This window comes from Mytilus galloprovincialis, chromosome 4, assembly GCF_965363235.1.
Source record: "Mytilus galloprovincialis chromosome 4, xbMytGall1.hap1.1, whole genome shotgun sequence".
Lineage (NCBI taxonomy): Eukaryota > Metazoa > Mollusca > Bivalvia > Mytilida > Mytilidae > Mytilus > Mytilus galloprovincialis.
In genome coordinates this window covers 79,631,205-79,649,809 of record NC_134841.1, presented here as the reverse complement: position 1 = coordinate 79,649,809, position 18,605 = coordinate 79,631,205, and positions in this window count along the sequence as shown.

Here is an 18,605-nt window from a genome sequence, read left to right as displayed (position 1 = left end):
AGTACCTTGTGTTATATTAAGGTATATATGAAAAAAATTCTGAGACAAGTGTCTGTGCAGAGACAAATATATGCTATGTATCCGAATACATGTTATGTCTTTGTTTGTACGTAACACATTTAAACAGAAAAAAATACAACTTGAGAAAATTACATAAAGACGATCTTTTAATCATTTTTACATATGACTTTCCTGTTTACCAAACTTTTGAATTTTTCGAAAAACTAAGGATTTTCTTATCCCAGGTATAGATTACCTTAGCCATATTTGGCACAACTTTTTGGAACTTTGGATCCTCAATGCTCTTCAACTTTGTACTTGTTTGGCTTATATATTCAAATATTTTGACACGAGCGTCACTAATGAGTCTTATGTAGACGTAACGCGCGTCTGGCGTACTAAATTATAATCCTGGTACCTTTGATAACTCTAATCGAACTATATAAATATTAGTATCAGTATTAGTATAAGTACAACTAGGTTTTCATTCATTAGGAGTCTCTTCCTATACCGAGGAGTAACTTATCATTATGTGAGTATTTGACCTGTAACGGACAGAGTGCAAACCTAAAGTCCTCTCGACTTCGTCGGTAGGGGACGAATAAATGAATAGGTGCTGATAGTTTCAATCTTTCTGTTAGGTCAATAAAATATTATTTAGTACGTGATTTTTTTCCTGGTGGTTTCTAATGGTTTTTCGCCATCCAGTTGGCAATGCAAGGCATGATGACGTTCGCATTACCATGCAGTTCTGTTGATTCATTAGACACATCAACTGACAAGTCAGGATTGCTCTGTTTTATTTGTATGACTAACATTCCACATACAAATAGTTAGTTTGTTGTGGCTAAGTGGGCCGGGCTAAGTTAATATCTATGTTATATCAGGTCCCCATTTCTATAGTCCTCGGGTGTATCATTATTTTTATAACGTATCTTGTGATAAAAAAAAATGTTCTACCGTTTCATACATTATAAGTTATATGGTTCGCTACTGACCCCATACGGATCCATAGAGGGTTAGTAAAATCCATATGGGGTGAGGCCGGAGGCCGAGTCCCCTATGAATTTTATTCACCCTCTATAGATCCGTATGGGGTCAGTAGTTAACCGTATAACGAATTTATCGGACGCTGGTCTTTTTCTGCGGCGTTTTGTTGAAAAATAAACAATGATACACAACAACATTAATAGATGACGTCGCCATTAACGCGTCATGAACCCCATATGAAACTTACTAACCCCATACGGTCTCATAGGGGGTCACCAAGTGACGGCATTTAACCAATCACAACGTGATAATTCATCTGTGGTCCGATAAGTTACATTGTCTAGCTATTTCTGTTTTGCTTATCCCCCGTCTACCACTTTTGCGTTGTATTGTTTTGAACCCCGTTTTCCACGTTCTGTAGTGTAAAAACATTATTCTCAGTGGTTCTAATGTTAGCTTACTATCTTTTTTCAATGATGTTTGCTTTTTGTTTACCCGAGATGTCTGAATGTCAGAGTATCCACATTATAAGTGTATTTGTAAATTAAAACGTTAAGATATGATTGCCAATGAGAACACTATCAATCAGAGTGCAACGGAAGTGGATGTAAGCAATTACGGTAACCGTTCGACCTTCGATAATCAGCAAATTCATACCGCGCATATATAGTCAGGTAGATAAAAAAAACTCAGCTGTTCAGTTGTGTACCATATAAATATGAGTATTTCTTATATTTGTTACATTTACAAAAAAGAAAAAATACGGCAAGTATCTATTTTTTTTTTTTTTTTTTTTTTTTTTTTTTTTAACATAACTTTGAAACTTACTTGTTTAAATAAATCAGTTGTAGTTTAAATAGTAATAATAATGTAAAGAGACCTACTAGCTTTCTAAATACAGCAATCTATATAAAATCCCCAACTTGAAGAGCATCCTTTAGAACTGTCCATTATCAGTTAAACGCGAAGAAAATGTGAAAATAAGATCAAATCGTAAGAATGGAATTCGTAAAATTATCTTCTAGATTAACATAATACAAACCTCATATGCATTCGGTTTCCAAGGTGTCTTGTAGTTTAGACTCAGGACAAGAGCAGTGACAAAAAAATCACATTTAAAAATAACCACTCAAATAATAACTACTGTACATGAACTCATTCAAGATATTATCAAACAAATATCAAAATATAGGAGAATTCAAAATTAAAATCATTCAATTGTTAGAAAAAAACCTTGACTAGAATAGTCTGTCATTTCATGCATTGATCATTTTACTTCATTTTACACTTTCTTGAAAGGGGGTTTTTAAAGGTCTTATTTTATTCATGTGACAATAGAAGCAATGTGCGACTAAAGCTATATCAAATATTTATACAAGAGATGTAAATAACTGTTTTGAATGACTTTTAACTAGGACATTTCGTTTTCTGGTTTAGTGGACTATAGTTCGTAGAACAGAGTCTTTCTCCCACCGTTTCTTGTCTGAATAACAAAGAGTAAAGACGTGAAAGGGTCATGACGGTTGCGGGCATATTTTTCAAACATACCATTGTCTAAGTTATATAATACTGGTATCTGAGTATTTCAAATCTAACTGACACCACTTCAAATTCATCTTTAAATTACCTGAATCACATTGAGTGACTTTGAAGTGGACGGGATTGCCATTATTGAATTGGTCAAGGGTTTTCATTCTGATTTTTTTGTATTGGCAAGGAACTTTCATTTGATTTTTTTTTTTACATAATTACATTGTGTATCTCTTATTATTATTTTCGACCTTGTTTCTCATCTCTTACTTAACAACTTACTTAATATCAAATTTCAATAAATGTCCACTTTATTACAGCTCTTTATAAGAACCAGGCAGAGTTCTATATACATGTGATGTATGAGGGTTTTCATATTTTATCTATAATTGGCCAAATAGAAGCAGTAAATGAATAATGCTCAAAAAATAATTTTCAGTGGGAAAATATGAGTGGTTGCCATAATAACGGGCACTCTATTTTGGGGTTGTTAAGCGTGGTAAAGTATTTTAAAAATCAGCTAAATCACTACAATTCAGAGCCTGATTATGAATAGAATCATGCATTTTTCATTAATGTTCAAATGTAACATTGATACAACTTGGTATAAGCTTCATTTTAGTGAAGATTGCATGTCAACCAAATTTGTGTATTTTTTGAAAAATTTTCCCAAAAAATGCATGTTTTCAACTTTTCTGAATTATTTTTTTTTGCAAAATTATAAAATTTTCTCTGGTGTTTTTCACAAAAGTGCAAATGTGTTTGGAATTAGCACTGCAGTTATGAAGTTTGGATACTACTTTACCAAATAAAATAGAAAAATGCGTGGGACTTTCTTTAGTTTTATCACCATAGCAACCGATTTTTTCCTTGGAAACGGAGTTTTTATTTGCAGAATATTGCAGTTTAAGAGCTTAAATGTCCTGAGCACCTGGTTTTCACTCTTTTGATTCCTTCATTAATCCCCTATCGATATTTACTAGTGTTTTGAAAAGTTAATTAATTTGAAACTGAGATGCGAAAGATAAAAAAGTAATTAAAAATGCGCAGCAACCTCAGTGTTGAAAAAATAGTGCACTGGAAATTCTGTAGTAGAATTTTTCAATTTATCTTCCTATTTTTTTAAATGAAAAAGGAAACGCTTCGCTTCCCTGATTCAACCAAGATAACTTACGATGCCGGGGTGAATGCCCCCTCCACTACGATGGTGGCATTCCAATCTAATTAAAATTAAATCCTTTAATTTTAATCAGATTGATGGCATTCAAACTTATTACAGAGTGAAACATTCTTTGTAATATCAAGACAACTCAGCAAACTCAAAGACTTGAGTTATTGATGAAGAATAGAGTATAAACAATAGACCGAAAGAAACCTTGCAGCATGAAAGTCGAACTTGAGGATATTGTCAGTATAATCTGATTGTTTGTTATAAGATATATAATTATTCATATAGAATTGTATATTCTTAGAATAAAGAAATGACGACGGTAATTGCAATGTTATAGCACATAACTGCTTGATAGTTTCTGCTTAGAATGTTCCGTTATTGTCACAGCAGTCCATTACTGGAAGTCCATAACTAGGATTCCAGTAACATCATTATGCTGTGTATGATTAGCATTGTGGTATGTTAATAACAAGTGTATTACATGAGAAAATTGTAATCTTTCCTAGAGAGGTCAATGTTCCCTCCCCAAACATGAACAACAACAACAACAACAACATTCATTTCTAAGAAATTTGATTCTTTTTAATAGCTGCGAATACAGTGTGACACTGTATTAATTAGTATTGGTTTAGTTTGATCCTGTATATTTGTTATCTATTTATTATATAAAGCCCGGTTAAAGTATAAAAAAAACTATATAATAGAAAAGGTATAGTTCATACACTGAGCTTAATTTCATGGGGATGGGGTTGGAACCCTCCTTTTGTTTGATAATGAATGCTATTGAATGGGGACATATGGTTGGATCTCCCTCTTATATGACTTTGCATGTGTTGGAACCCCTTTTTTTAAATTTTATTTGCATGTGTTGGAAACCACATTTTAAAAACGGTAATCTCAAAAATGGCCAAACATGAAGGGAAACTTCATCCTTTTTTGGTTTCAAAATAGTTGCATTTATTATACTTGGTTTAAAAAATTACATTGTCATGATTACCCTTTCGTATCCCAGATCAAATGAAAACAGGCAAATGAAAAAAAGTTTAAAGACAATTATAGGATAACAGAACATTCAATATACATGTAGTATATTTAAAAACAGCTTTAACATATTACTTTTTTGGGTAATTACTATTCGATCATTCAGCCTCCCAGCTATCAGTTATTTCAAAATACCATCAATGAGGTTGTATTTGCCCTTTACCTTCAGTCGTCAAAAGACCATTTTCGGCTACCGTTAGCGTCAAATTGATTAAAATTTTACCGCGATTCGTCAAAATATTCTTCTCGTGATTCGCAGGGGTCTCAAATAAATATCGTTACGTTTGTTTTGGGGAAAAAATATGATTCTCCAAAAATTCACAGGGTTTTTCTGTTAGTAGGCCCAGGGTTCTTCTGAGTACACATACTTTATATTGTGACTGTCCTAGTAAAAGGTTTATGTCACGGTTTCAAGGTTTTTAAAAGTCTGTGGTTTGTAGATTATTCACATTATGATTCTTTTTTTCTAAAAATAGGCACAAAAAAGTCACACTTCAAAAAGATAACTATGTGATGATCTGTGATGAGATAAAAAGACAGTAAGCGTGTTAAACAAGTTATCTTAATATACCCTTCCATTACTCGGATTATTTTTACATGTATTTTCCAATTTCTCTGAAAGTTAGTTGATACACATATGATGATATTCAATGCGCAACACATCCATTTCCTCTGAAATGACAGAAACAGCATAATATAACCGTACGTTAACGATTTAGTACCAATATAGTAAACGATGAATACAGCCTTTAGTTTCAGGAACACTTCAGTTTCAGCAACATGTCATAGTTTCTTTAAATTCGAAATAAAGGCTCGTATTATACTTATACTGCTAATAATCTTTAAAATGATTTTAATTAGTTGTAAATTGAACGTATTCAAAGTAATTAATAAGACCATAACATCAGACTACTAGCAGTTAACTGACATGCCAGCTCCGGACTTCAATTAAACTGATTGAAAAATTATGTCTTCATCATATGAATATCAGGCACAATCCTCCCCGTGAGGGGTTTAGTATCATACCATCATAACATATATGAGAAGAACATAACCCGTGTCATGCCAACAACTGGTTTATTAATAATAAATGTGTTTAGTTCCGATGCAAAGACCCTATAAGTGAATCAATATTAACGCCAAAATATACAATCTTTAATGACCTGACAACAGTATCGTAACTATATCCCTTCTTAATAAGTCTATTTAAAGGTTTAGTTAGCTTCTGAGGTGAATACTGACATTTTTGTGCTTTATAAAGAATATTTCCGTAAAATATTGGATGTGAACGTATAAGAAGTCTGCATGTTGAGCTATATTTACGAATGATGTCCTTATACCGATGATAAAATTTAGTAAATGTTTTGACTAGTTTGTGATATCGAAAACCCTGGTGTAATAATTTTTCAGTAATACATAAATTTCTCTCGTTAAAATCTAAAACATTGTTACATACACGAGCGAATCGTACAAGTTGAGATATATAAACACCGTAAGATGGTAACAAGGGAACGTCACCATCTAAAAATGGATAATTAACGATAGGAAATGAGAAATCATCTCTTTTATCATAAATTTTAGTATTAAGCTTTCCGTTAATGATGTATATATATCAAGATCGAGGAAAGGGCAGTGGTCATTGTTAGTATTAGCTTTATTTAAAGTATGTTCAACAGGATAAATTTCTTTAGTATACATACTGAAGTCGTCATTATTGAGAGCTAAAATATCATCCAAATATCTAAAAGTATTATTAAATTTGTGTATCATATGTTGTTTCGATGGGTCTTTGCTGATTTTTGTCATAAATTGTAACTCATAGCAATACAAAAACAGGTCCGCAATAAGTGGTGCACAGTTAGTCCCACTTGGAATTCCGATAACCTGACGATATACGGAATCTCCAAAGCGAACAAAAATGTTTCTAGTAAAAATTCAAGGGCAGAAATAGTATCAAAGCATGTCCAATTGACATAGTTTTTTTTGTTTATTGCTACTAAAAAATGACCTAAAAGAGTTTGAACATATATATTCACATTCTGACTTTTTAAATACCCATTTAATTAGGTGTGTGATTTTTTTCTTAATAGAGAATATTTTTTTTTGACGTACTTAAATGTAACAAACCTTAACATTTCGAAAGTATGTTCATTGTTATCTCCCGTTGACCATTTAACTTCTGAATTAAACAAAAATCGTATATTTTGACGTACGTAATACACCTTAACTTGGTCGTTGTAAAATTGTGTTTGTCTCCCTTTCTCCGTTTAGTTCAAATTTATTTAATATAACGTATTGCACGAGCAAGACTCAGAGTATACACTTGTCTTATACCAAAAGGCCAAATTTTGTTCGCATGGACCACAAGTATATACTTAGAAATTTTCTGGCTGAAATAATAATAATTTGCGGCTCTCAATATATACAGTTACAAATGTTTCATGTTTTCGTGCAAAACGAGTTTCTGTGGTCAACCAAATTGTTAACATGGCGTTCAAAGAGTATACGGGAAAATGAGTTTTTTTAACATATATATTCTAAAAAGGATAAATTTTATCAAAGATAAATTAAGGACCTTGTACAAGTTCAGTAAATTAGGTGAATAAATATACATGAAAGTTGTGATGTTTTTCTAATTTTTGGGCATATTAAAATACCATGATTATCTGATTATTAGATCGTTCTGGGAGTTATTTTATTTGATTGCCTTTAAAATGAGTAAGGACTTTACTTTTTTTTTGTCTTATTGATAACCCAGCTTTTCTTTTTTTTCAATGAATGATCTGTGTCGTGTGTGCCATAACCTATCAAGAAAAGTAGTTTGAAAACTGGGACAGCTGAAGGACGCCTCCGTGTGGGGGAGTTTCTCGCTGCATTGAAGACCAATTGATGGCATTCGGCTGTTGTCTGCTCTATGGTTGGGTTGTTTTCTCTTTGGCACATTTTCAATTTCCATTCTCAATTTTATTTTCCTTGGAAAGTTCATTATGGAAAGTGAAAAAATAACATATCGCTGTGTTATACATTTGCCATGTTTCATGTTTAGAATTCCTTGAAGGATGTAGGTTCAAGAGTGCCAACAGGAGTGTTACGAACAGACAGACCGACAAACAGACAGAGGGATTTAAAGTATCAGTGTGTTACTATTACCCCTCGAAGCATTGCTGGGGACAGGTAATTACTCTAAAAAAAGAAGGCTGTCTCGTTAAGAGAAAAGTTCGGCGTTTCGACAAAAAAATCCAAGCCGACATGTAAGTTATCAAATACAAGATACGGTATCAAATTACGCAGAATGGGTTATAATATCTCTAACATTTATGTCAACGAAGCATGGCTTGATTCTAAGATTGTTGGACCCTTTTCCCACGATCAGCGCATAAACTTTAGAAATTGACTGTCACATGGCATTGTTGTACAAGCTAAGCTGTCAATCAAACCGATACATTACAATGACAGGTGTACCATGTCGAGTAAGGTTTTTGGAAATAGTAATCTTTACATTTTTTTTCCTGTTGCATTCCCTTAAATATTGGAACTAATTTATGCATAAGTGACAATCAAGCAATAAAGCAGCATATTTGATTTGTTTAAAATTTCTGTTTTTAATTCGGATAGCTATCAGACTAGTCTTATATGCATGATTATTTTATTAGTTGTTAGTGGCCTTGAACTATCCGTCAGTACTCTTAGATCTGTTCCTAGTGTCTTTACATTGTTGGGATGTACAAGTACCCGGCCACATCCACTTGTAATTTTGTCCATCTGATGAGTTTATATGAGCTAACTTAAATTGTTTAACCCCGCCACATTATGTATGTATGTACGCGTACGGTGCCTGTTCTTAGCCAGGAGCCTGTAATCTAGTGGTTGTCGTTTGTTTATGTGTTTCATATTTGTTTTTCGTTCATTTTTTATTATATTTCGCGTTTGGATTGCTTTACATTTTCATTTCAGGGCCTTTTATAGCTGACTATGCGGTATGGGCTTTGTTCATTTTTGAAGGCTGTACAGTCCCTATAGTTGTTTATTTCTGTGTCATTTGGGTCTTTTGTGGAGAGTTGTCTCATTTGCAATCATATCAAATCTTCTTTTTCATACATCTGCTTCATGATCATACAGACTACAAGAAACTTGGATATATAGCAAAATCGTGGTTCTATGGCGGTAGATAAGTAAAAGGGGCGGATCCAGAAATTTCAAAAAGAGGGGTTCCAGGATAAAAAGGAAAAAAAAACAGTTGTTGTCTCCTTTTCTGTAATCTTCCCGTAATCTTTCGAATTTTCCGAAGAAGAAAAATTTCCAATCACAGACCCGCACCCCTGGTACAGCCACTGAGTAAATTATTGTAACTTTTCATCTGTTGTACATAGTAAGCTTGGATGGTCTGCATGTAGGCAAACTACCGAGTATGACATACGATATTTGACTTTCTTCTATTCAACTGAAATTGATGCGCAGAATTCCATGACCCTGACCTTTGACATTTTTAGGTTTTAAGTTTATATTCTTTTCTGAGTCATTTTTTTTAAATAGATAATATATATCATTAATGTTCAGTATATATTTTTTCTCCATGTACCTAACAATTATTGTGTTTCAAGTAATGTAATCATGAGACAAAGGTTTAAGTTATTTAACTTGTTTATTCTAAATTAAACTTGATGCACATAAATGTTTTCGTAGTGACGACGTGAAACTTGCCACTAAATATTAATAATCAGACTGAAACGACCAAATCGAATTGAAAAGTTTAGATTTTTCAGTTTATACAGTTCAATTTTCAGATAACAGTCCTTGCTGTGTTGCTGTTATGTATATCAGTTGAGTCTGTTTAAGTCTCACTCACCTACACGAGTTGGTATAAAAAAAGATGAAAAGGACCCGTCCTTACTTAATTAACCACAAGGACTGTAATTTGAAAAATGGACAAAAAAAGGTTTTTTACATATTGACAATTTTATCTTTTAAAAAAGAAATTTAAACAAATCTTGACTTTATTCTGCAACCGTAAGAACATCTTGTTCTTCATCAGGATCATTTATAAATCCAGCCCTTCTCTTTGCAAGTCAAACACATAACTCAACTTCACACGACGTTTAACCTTTACACTTGTCAACTTGTCGACCTATGCATTTATCGAATTTTAAACATGTCGACCTGTCAAATTGTCGACCTTAACACTTGTCAATACTGTGGACCTTTTTAGAGTCAACCTGTCAACCCTGTCTAGTGTCAACCTGTCGGCCTGTTACTTTGTCAACTTATGAACTGTAACATATAAACCGATTTACTTCCGAAGTTAAACCGATTTACAACTACAGTATCGTTTATCTTACTTGACCTGACCTTATGAGATATAGTCAGATAGTTGAACAGCTTTCTGCACATTTCGAAGCAGACCTATAAATTTTGTATAGTGAGGTCGATAATTCCCTTAGTCCCGAGAAAACGGAAGACGGATAAAAAAGATAGGAAAATATTGACTATCAAAAACAAAGAATACCAAAAAAGCTTTGTGGTAAACCTTTTTTCTGTAAATGTATTATATTCTTACTTTTGAACACATTTTACTTTCGTTCAGCTAAATGCATGTCCATGTTTTTGATAACTGAGGAAGCAACCCTTTTATTTTTAGGGGCGGGGGTACATGGATAAATTTGTTTTATTTCTAACATTTTTGGAGAAATTTCAATTGAGCCTATTTTGTCATTGCTTGCCTGCGTGATTCTTTCTATATTCTAAACAACATGTTTTGCGGCCATTTTTGATTTTGGTAATCGATCATTTAATTTTTCGGGGGAGGGAGGGGGGGGGGGAGAGATATTGATTGGGAGATTTTGTTTTGAAAATTATCTAATGGGCAGAAATATCTTCTTTTTAAATTCACAGCACGCCCCCCTCCCCCAATATCGAACGGTCCTTGCTTAGTACATGAATGTTAATTAGAATTAAAAGAATATAATCCGACTGAAATTTGACTAGTGAAACCGCCGAAGGGAGACAACCACAAAATAATTTATGTCTTATAAGTCCGTATAATTGTAAGCCTACATTTTTGTAAGTCACTTGCGTTTACGTACGTAAGTTTCGTTTGAAACTTAAAATTCTCTAATGAGAATGTGAGGCAATGTGGTATATAGTGTAGAAAAATCAAAACTTTGAACAGATTCAAAATCACCAATATAAGCATGCAATTTATCAAGTACTTCCAACGAGTGTTTGACACTTCAAAAGTAATTAATTCCACTATTTTCGAAGGCCTTATTTGAACAATTTATTATCAGGTTTTTGATTGTACCAAGTGTACGTACTGGTAACAAGAATAGATAATTTAGTAGTGGAACAATGGCTTGAAGACGAAATAAATCTATATATGTAAGGTGTTTTGTGTAGTTGCGGAAGCCAATGCATAGTTGGGACTTTCACTGTTTTTGGTTCTGCTTGTAAAGCGGTAGCTTAAAGTTTATGTTTGTTACAGATGTCGTTTTCTGAAAATGGAGTCGGTTGGAATGTTGGTGAATTGGTGATTTCTTTTTGTAGACTGAACCTCAATGTAAAATTTACGTTAAACAATAATAGTATTATAAGCAGCTTTATCGGCTGGGACAAAAACAAATTCCTTGGCTAGTTCTTTTAGTTTATGTTTGATACGAGAAATAGGTTTATTGTGGTTATTGTTAAGTGTAAAATGTATATATATACATAAAGCACATTCTTATGTGGTTATCACATCCATTTTCATTCGTGAACCCTTCTTAATGTTATATGACTAGACGAATACAATTCAGGTCAGTTAGAAGACATTTCCTTGGACAGACATGTTTATGATGTCTCGTAATACTAGTATGGTAAAACGAGAAAACTAGTGGCCTAATTGTTAAAACAAAATAGTTCACGAAACCAAAACGAACCAACAACCGGCACTGTTTGCATTGCAAAATAGGAAATATAACACAAGCACCTAACTTGGTAATAGCACATACAGAATGTGGTGGGATTAAATATATTCGTGGGCGCTCGACACTACACCCCCACCCCCCAAAAAAAAAAAAAAAATACACACAAGAAAACTCCAGCTGAGGACAGCACACAATAGGAAATAAATGTAAAATATCAATTACAATTTGCTTCACTAAAACTGTAGAGGTACGGGTTACAATAGTGTGTAATGTTTGTAAGCCATGGGTACATATCGGAATATAAGTGTTTTTTTAATAAACAATTAACTTACAAAAAAGCACCGAAATAGGAGCACACGCATTTACAAAAAGCTATGACAAAGCCAATTTCAACTATTATGATTATAGTCTTCCAGACGGGTTGTTCTTTAATAACGAAACAACTACTAACGAGATAAGATCTATGCACAAATGCTACATTTATATAAAAAAGGACACACATCATCATGAAGTGACAGACATTAACTGCGAAAACATGTATATTTATTATGGTTGTGAAACGACAGTTTGTCAACCGGATATAAGTAGGCTTTTAATTTTGAGGCTTTATTTGCATTATTGAAATTCAAGTTTACTAGTTATTAGGGATGTCAAAAGATCTGAAATTTAATACTCGGATATTCGGTCATGATACTCGAGTACTCGCGAGTACTTGGATAAATCTTAAACGTCTATTGAAAAGTTTTGATTTTAGGTGGAATGCAGTGTTTTTGTTATCACCTTTCATAAACATAAGAAAATTTTATTACAAACATAGCTTGGTCTTAATTAAATATATGTTGGTTTTTTTTTTTTGTGCCAATTAAACAATGAATTACAGACCGCCGTTTCTAAAAATAACCTATCATACATAAAAGCAATTATTGTTTGTTTACGTGTTCATGAACCCAGAGACATATAATACAATAATATGAATGAACAAAATTCCAATAAAATTAAAAATATTTGCATAGAAAGTCCGACAAAGAAGACTACATTTTTATCATCTGTTCCTGAGGAGTCGGTATTTTTTATATTACGACTTGTCCATTAATTTGTCTACAACAGTATTGGACTTCAAATTATTTGTGCTTTTTCGTGTCGCTCAGTCTTACTTTTTTTCTGTGTGTGTGTGTGTGTGTTTTTCGCCTCGGATTTTTTGCACTATCGTTTGTATTTTTTTTTCCTTTTTTTTTTAGCTATGTCTTTTTTGACATTGTCAGTTTATTTTCGACTTTTAGTTTTGAAAGTTGATTTCGTACTTTCGCCTATCTTTAGTTAAGTTTCAAACACAGAGTAATTAAATTATACATCTCATACCAATCACGTTTATATAGAAGTCTTGATTAACCAACAAAGGTAAGTTTAACACTCGTGATGAGTTAATTATTAACCCAAGAAAGTGTTGATCCGTGTATGAACTCCGTTCAAATGTCTCTAATCAGTTGCGTAGGGTTCACCGCAGGTCACTTTGTTCTTATTAAGAAATTTGATCTGGTCAACAGTTTCAGACGAAAGACTGTTTTGACTCTCTATTTTTTGTTTCAAGTAGTGCACATGAAAACATTCCCTCGGAAGAAAAAGACGTTGATGGTACTACTATAACAAATAGTAAGTTAACCGAAGGAAAACATATTTATGCTGTTAAAGATGTACTTAGGTGAGGTTTTGGAATAAGTGTCAAATGTTCGGACTCCTCGGTGTTTTGCATACGATACAATGTAAAATAGTTTGCCCCATAACACCTATCTATCTTTTAACATAAGACTTTATAATTCATAAAAGGTCATTTAACAAAATTTAATCAGATTCCTGATTTTCTTTCTTTTGATTTGAGACCCAAATAATACCAATGCAAAATTAATGTAAAAGTCCGCGTCAACCTTTTCTCGCCATATTTTATAAATCAAATATCTCGAAAAGAAGCTCCATGAGCTATCAATATTTTTAGCTTAGTTTGATTCTTTTCCAATACTCTTCCAGCTTAAAGTATCAATTTCTTGATTTATTTATAGGGGATATTTCATCTGAACTAAAGTGAGTGGAAATGTGAAGAGAAATATCTCAAGATGTATAACAGCAAACGAGTATCCGAGTACTAAAACGGCAGTACTCGAGTACTCGGCCTTTCGAGCGAGTACCCGAATACTCGAGTACTCTTTTCCATTCCTACTGAAAAAATATTTGTGAGCGTAAAAATCTAATTCGTACTCTGTATTGTATAAATATAGTGAAATCTATACTACGTGGGGGGATTGGCATGGGGGAAACGGGACTATATGTATACGTATTGCCAAATTTCCGCATGGGAAGAATTGCAATGATTCAAAATTTCCTCGGCGGAAAGATTGACTCATGCCAGTTTTTCCCCCGGGGAAAAAACTGGCAATTGAGAGGGGGGGGGGGGTATATATCACCGGTAGTTTAGTGGTTGTCGTTGGTTTGTGTCTGTCATATTTGTTTTGCGGAATTGTTTTGTTATAAATAAGACTGTTTGTTTGCAAGTATGAATTGTTTACATTTTACATGTAGTTGCCTTTCATAGCCGATTTTACGGAATATTTTTTTTAATGTTGAAGCCCATACGGTTGTCTATTATTGCTTACATCCACTTCATTTGAACTCTATTGCATGATTGTCCCATTGGCAATCATACCAAATCTCCTTAGATTTATATAATCTGTTAAATTTAAAATTGATATCACAATCTGTATAAACATCGGACATCGGATAAAGTTATGACGTCATTGCAGCAAATCAATAAAGTGGATGTCGATTTGAGAACAACAAAAAAGATGTTAATTTGTGGGGTATAAAGTTGGCCGTCGATTTAGCATGTTATTTAAATGTCGTCGGATTTGGTCGTCGATTTGAGGAACGGTATCAAAAGAGTTATTTCGTGTGATGCTACGTTTCGATATTTGTTGTCATGATATATAGTGCGACTGCAGTTTTCTTATATTTGTTAAACATCTTACGCCAGGCGCGGATCCAGGGGGTCCAGGGGTTGGTATCATGCAATTTGGGATGCGTGGTTGCATGAATGTTTTATTATAACAAAACCTACACGAACTTTTTCACTTATGAGATATATCATTTTTTCTGGATTCTGTTCGGCTAAAAACTTCAAAATTATGTAATATAGAATTACGACCTCTTGTTCTCGCTCTAAAGCTGAAATTCTTTTTTATTGCTTGTGTCGATTTTCAAGGAAATAAATAGTTCATTCTGTTCTGTTTTTTTGTGTGTTCTTGTCTATGGATGGTACAGAAGGCTCTGAATATTTCCAAAAACTAAATAGAACGTAGATTTTGGTATCATTTCAAAATAGAAAGTAAGTTTCCTGGATGCAATTTTTCTAGAATTAAGGAACAGCCCATTAAGACTCTTTCCTATATTTCTTGTTCAAATTAAGATCTATATAGCCAGTGAATATTTTTAAAACTTTAAAAAAATGTTTTATTAAATTATGAACTTAGTCGCACTTTAAAGCTGAAATAAAATTCTCCTGCTGCATGTACGTACTTTTCGTCACTGGCATATCTGTTCGTGTTTCGGCCTTAGCCAAAAGTTGAAGGATTATTTTAATTAAGAATTGAATGCTTCTTTCTGTAAATTCAAAGGGTTGACAGAAATACATCTTGTATGAAGCGCGATCAACGCTTATACATGTACAACCCTACGAAATTACTTAAGAAGCATTAAAAACTATACTTAAACCTATTGATCTGAACATTTACTAAATGATACTGCAGGGACGTCCATGTGAATATTTGTTACCGAAAAGTCTCTGCTGGGTACATAATTAATACATCGCCCGAGACAGAGATGATATAAGAAAATTATTGTTCATGTGTGACGCGTTTCCAGTCAACTTGTTTTAAAATTACCCGATGCCAGTGTGATAAAATCCACTAATATACCAGTCAAAACATATGAATATATAAACTGTAATAATAGGTCTTCAATGCTCTTTAACTTCGTACTTTATTTGGCCTTTTAAACATTTTTGAATCGAGCGTCACTGATGAGTCTTTTGTAGACGAAACGCGCGTCTGGCGTAAATATAAAATTTTATTCCTTGTATCTATGATGAGTTTATTGACTAGATTCGTGAAACACGCCTTCCAACAGTATTAGTTATATAAATTATACAGCCTATCCGAATTTCGAGTTTTGACACTTTGATGATGTGTTTGAAATAGTACAGCATACTAGTATGCTACAATTTGAAAATATAGCATAGTCAATGTTTGTGATATAGCATATGCGATAAAAATGCAGCATAACCAGACAAATATATATTGACCCTTTTGGGACGTCAAATATAGCTTATGCTACAAAGCAGCATAAGATTAATTTTATAGCATATGCACCTCTTTTTACTTTTGACCCTTTCCGTACGCCATAATTTTGCTATAAAAAAGATATGCATCACTCTTTTTTAATTTGAGGTTTCATATGACTTTAAGATTATCTTAAGATTGTCTTAAAAGATGCATTCGATGGACAGTCTAAGATATATCCTAAGATAGTCTTAGGGCTATCCTATAATTTGTCCGAAGATATATCTTAAGACAAATCTTAAAACACTTTCGATGACACGGCACCAGCCCCAATTTCTCAGTCCCAGTTTAACTGCATATTGTGTTTAAATACTAAATATTGTGTTTATTACTGAAACAGTTTTTCCTTCACCAATAGCTAATATCCAAATTTAATAAATCGAGCAAAAGGGTAAAAATCCCCCCCCCCCCCAAAAAAAAAAATCGGTTAAACAGAAAAAAAACATAAATGGTTGGTGCTTTAGGGACGACATCAAAAGTTCAATGTAGGATAAAAAAAACTTTTGATGTCGTCCCTTTATATTAACAAAGTGTTAAAAAAGTTCTTGAATCTTTGGCTCGATTGGGTATCATTCTGCAATAATAGATACTGTATAGATGACTGACCGTTACACAACTGCATTATAGAAAATTTATAATTGGCATGAATGTATAATAAATAATTCATTGTAATATTAATTATTCATTCATAAAAAATAGACATACTATTGTAGATTTATCCATTTATTCTAGCATTGATAGTTTAAAAAAAAAGTTATACGAATGGAGAACAATGTATAAAAAATAACTTGCATGCCATAGACGAAATTTCTGAGCTCATCAATACCCCCTAAAACTGATCCCTTGACAATTATGGAATTTTAGAATGTTAGCCTGTTACATTGAATAGCTGCTATGGAAGCACACATACTAGAATGTCAATTAATTTTTTATTACATTTTTGAATAGTGAAGTGTTTGATTGACTTTATATTTTAACTTTCCCTTTTCTGTTACATAATTTGGTGAAAGACCTTTGTCAGGTTAAATTATTTTTGTACACAGCCAGAGTTACTCAAGTGTGAAGTGAGTAAATGTGAATAGATTAATTACTAATATGATCATGTGACCGAAAGGCTAGAAGATGGCTCCCTTTTAGTTTGATATTTACTTGGACAATAAATACATGCATTTTATATTAAGAGTTTATTGAGGAGTTAAAGGTAGTTACAATGTAATAGTATAATAAGTGGCTTCAAGTTGAAATGTTTAGGATTTTAAACTGTTTAGTTTGAAAAAAATGCTTTTGAAGGATCAAAATATTTTACCATTTTTCATGCAGAATTAAAGTAACTTTAATATAGTTTGATGTGAAACTAAATGATGTCTTTTTTCTGTTCTTCACATTGGTTTATATGTAAAACATCTTCCAAATATCTGTACATGTGTCTTTAAGTTAAAAAGTTTTTCAAAAGCAGAGGTGGCAGAGGGGGGACTGCCTTGCCTCCCCTTATAAAGCCACATTTATGGTTAATGTTAACTTTTTAACAGTTCCACTACAAACGTTTCTTGTTTTTGTACTGGTTAAGAACAACCTATTGAAAAAAAAAATTCATTGACCTAATATTTTAATATTAAACATTTCTTTTCACTTCTTGCAGGACTATAAACTAACTTAGTTATCTCAATTTGTATTCAGATGCATTTAGGAAAGCCAGACAGTGTAACTTCTCTAGACTTTCAACAATGATAGACCCAATATATACAGGTATACCATATATATATATACACTATAATAGTCAATAGTAAATAGAAATAATAACTTTCACAAACACTGGTTTTTGTGGAGCCTCAGTGCGACTTCTGATCAGTGCCTTTAAATAATTACTTAAAAAGCTCTATATTTAAGAAGGTGAACGAACTGGATGCTTCATATATTGTATATAGATGTCATATGTTATGAGGTTTCCATCTGTCATATGTTCATTGTCATTTTCATTGTTCAGTGGCTTATTGAAAAAAAGTTAAGTTTTTTTTGTAATATAATTTCTCTCTTATGAGTAAAGAGGATAGCTGTATTTAGTGTGTGGTACCTTGCAATGTCCTCATGCCTGTCAGACAGTTTTCATTTAATGTATTAGTGAATATGAACAATGCAAGGTATTAAATAGTTCATGTCCATATATCAGATTCTGTAAGCAATAGGTCTACTATAATTGATGTATAGAATGATTGTAAGGTGTACATGTCTGTCTGGCAGGTATCATCTGATCTTGACCTTATTTTTATTCTTCCTTTTTTTCCTGTAGAGCTTTATGTTTTCTGTTAAGGCCTTTGTGTATGCTAATGTTTCCTTCTTTTTTTTCCGGCAGAGCACGTGTTGGGGAAAAAATGAAGGAAACATTAGACATACAAAAAGGCCTTAACAGAAAACATCAAGCCCTACAGGAAAAAAAAAGGAAGAATAAAAGGCCTTTGTGTATGTCTAATGTCGCTTTCTTTTTTTTCTTGCAGGGAGCGTCCCAGATGGAACTTTGCAGGTATGTTTTCTGTTAAGGCCTTTGTGTATGTCTAATGTTTTTTTTTTCCTTTAGGTCGTGTGGCCTATGGA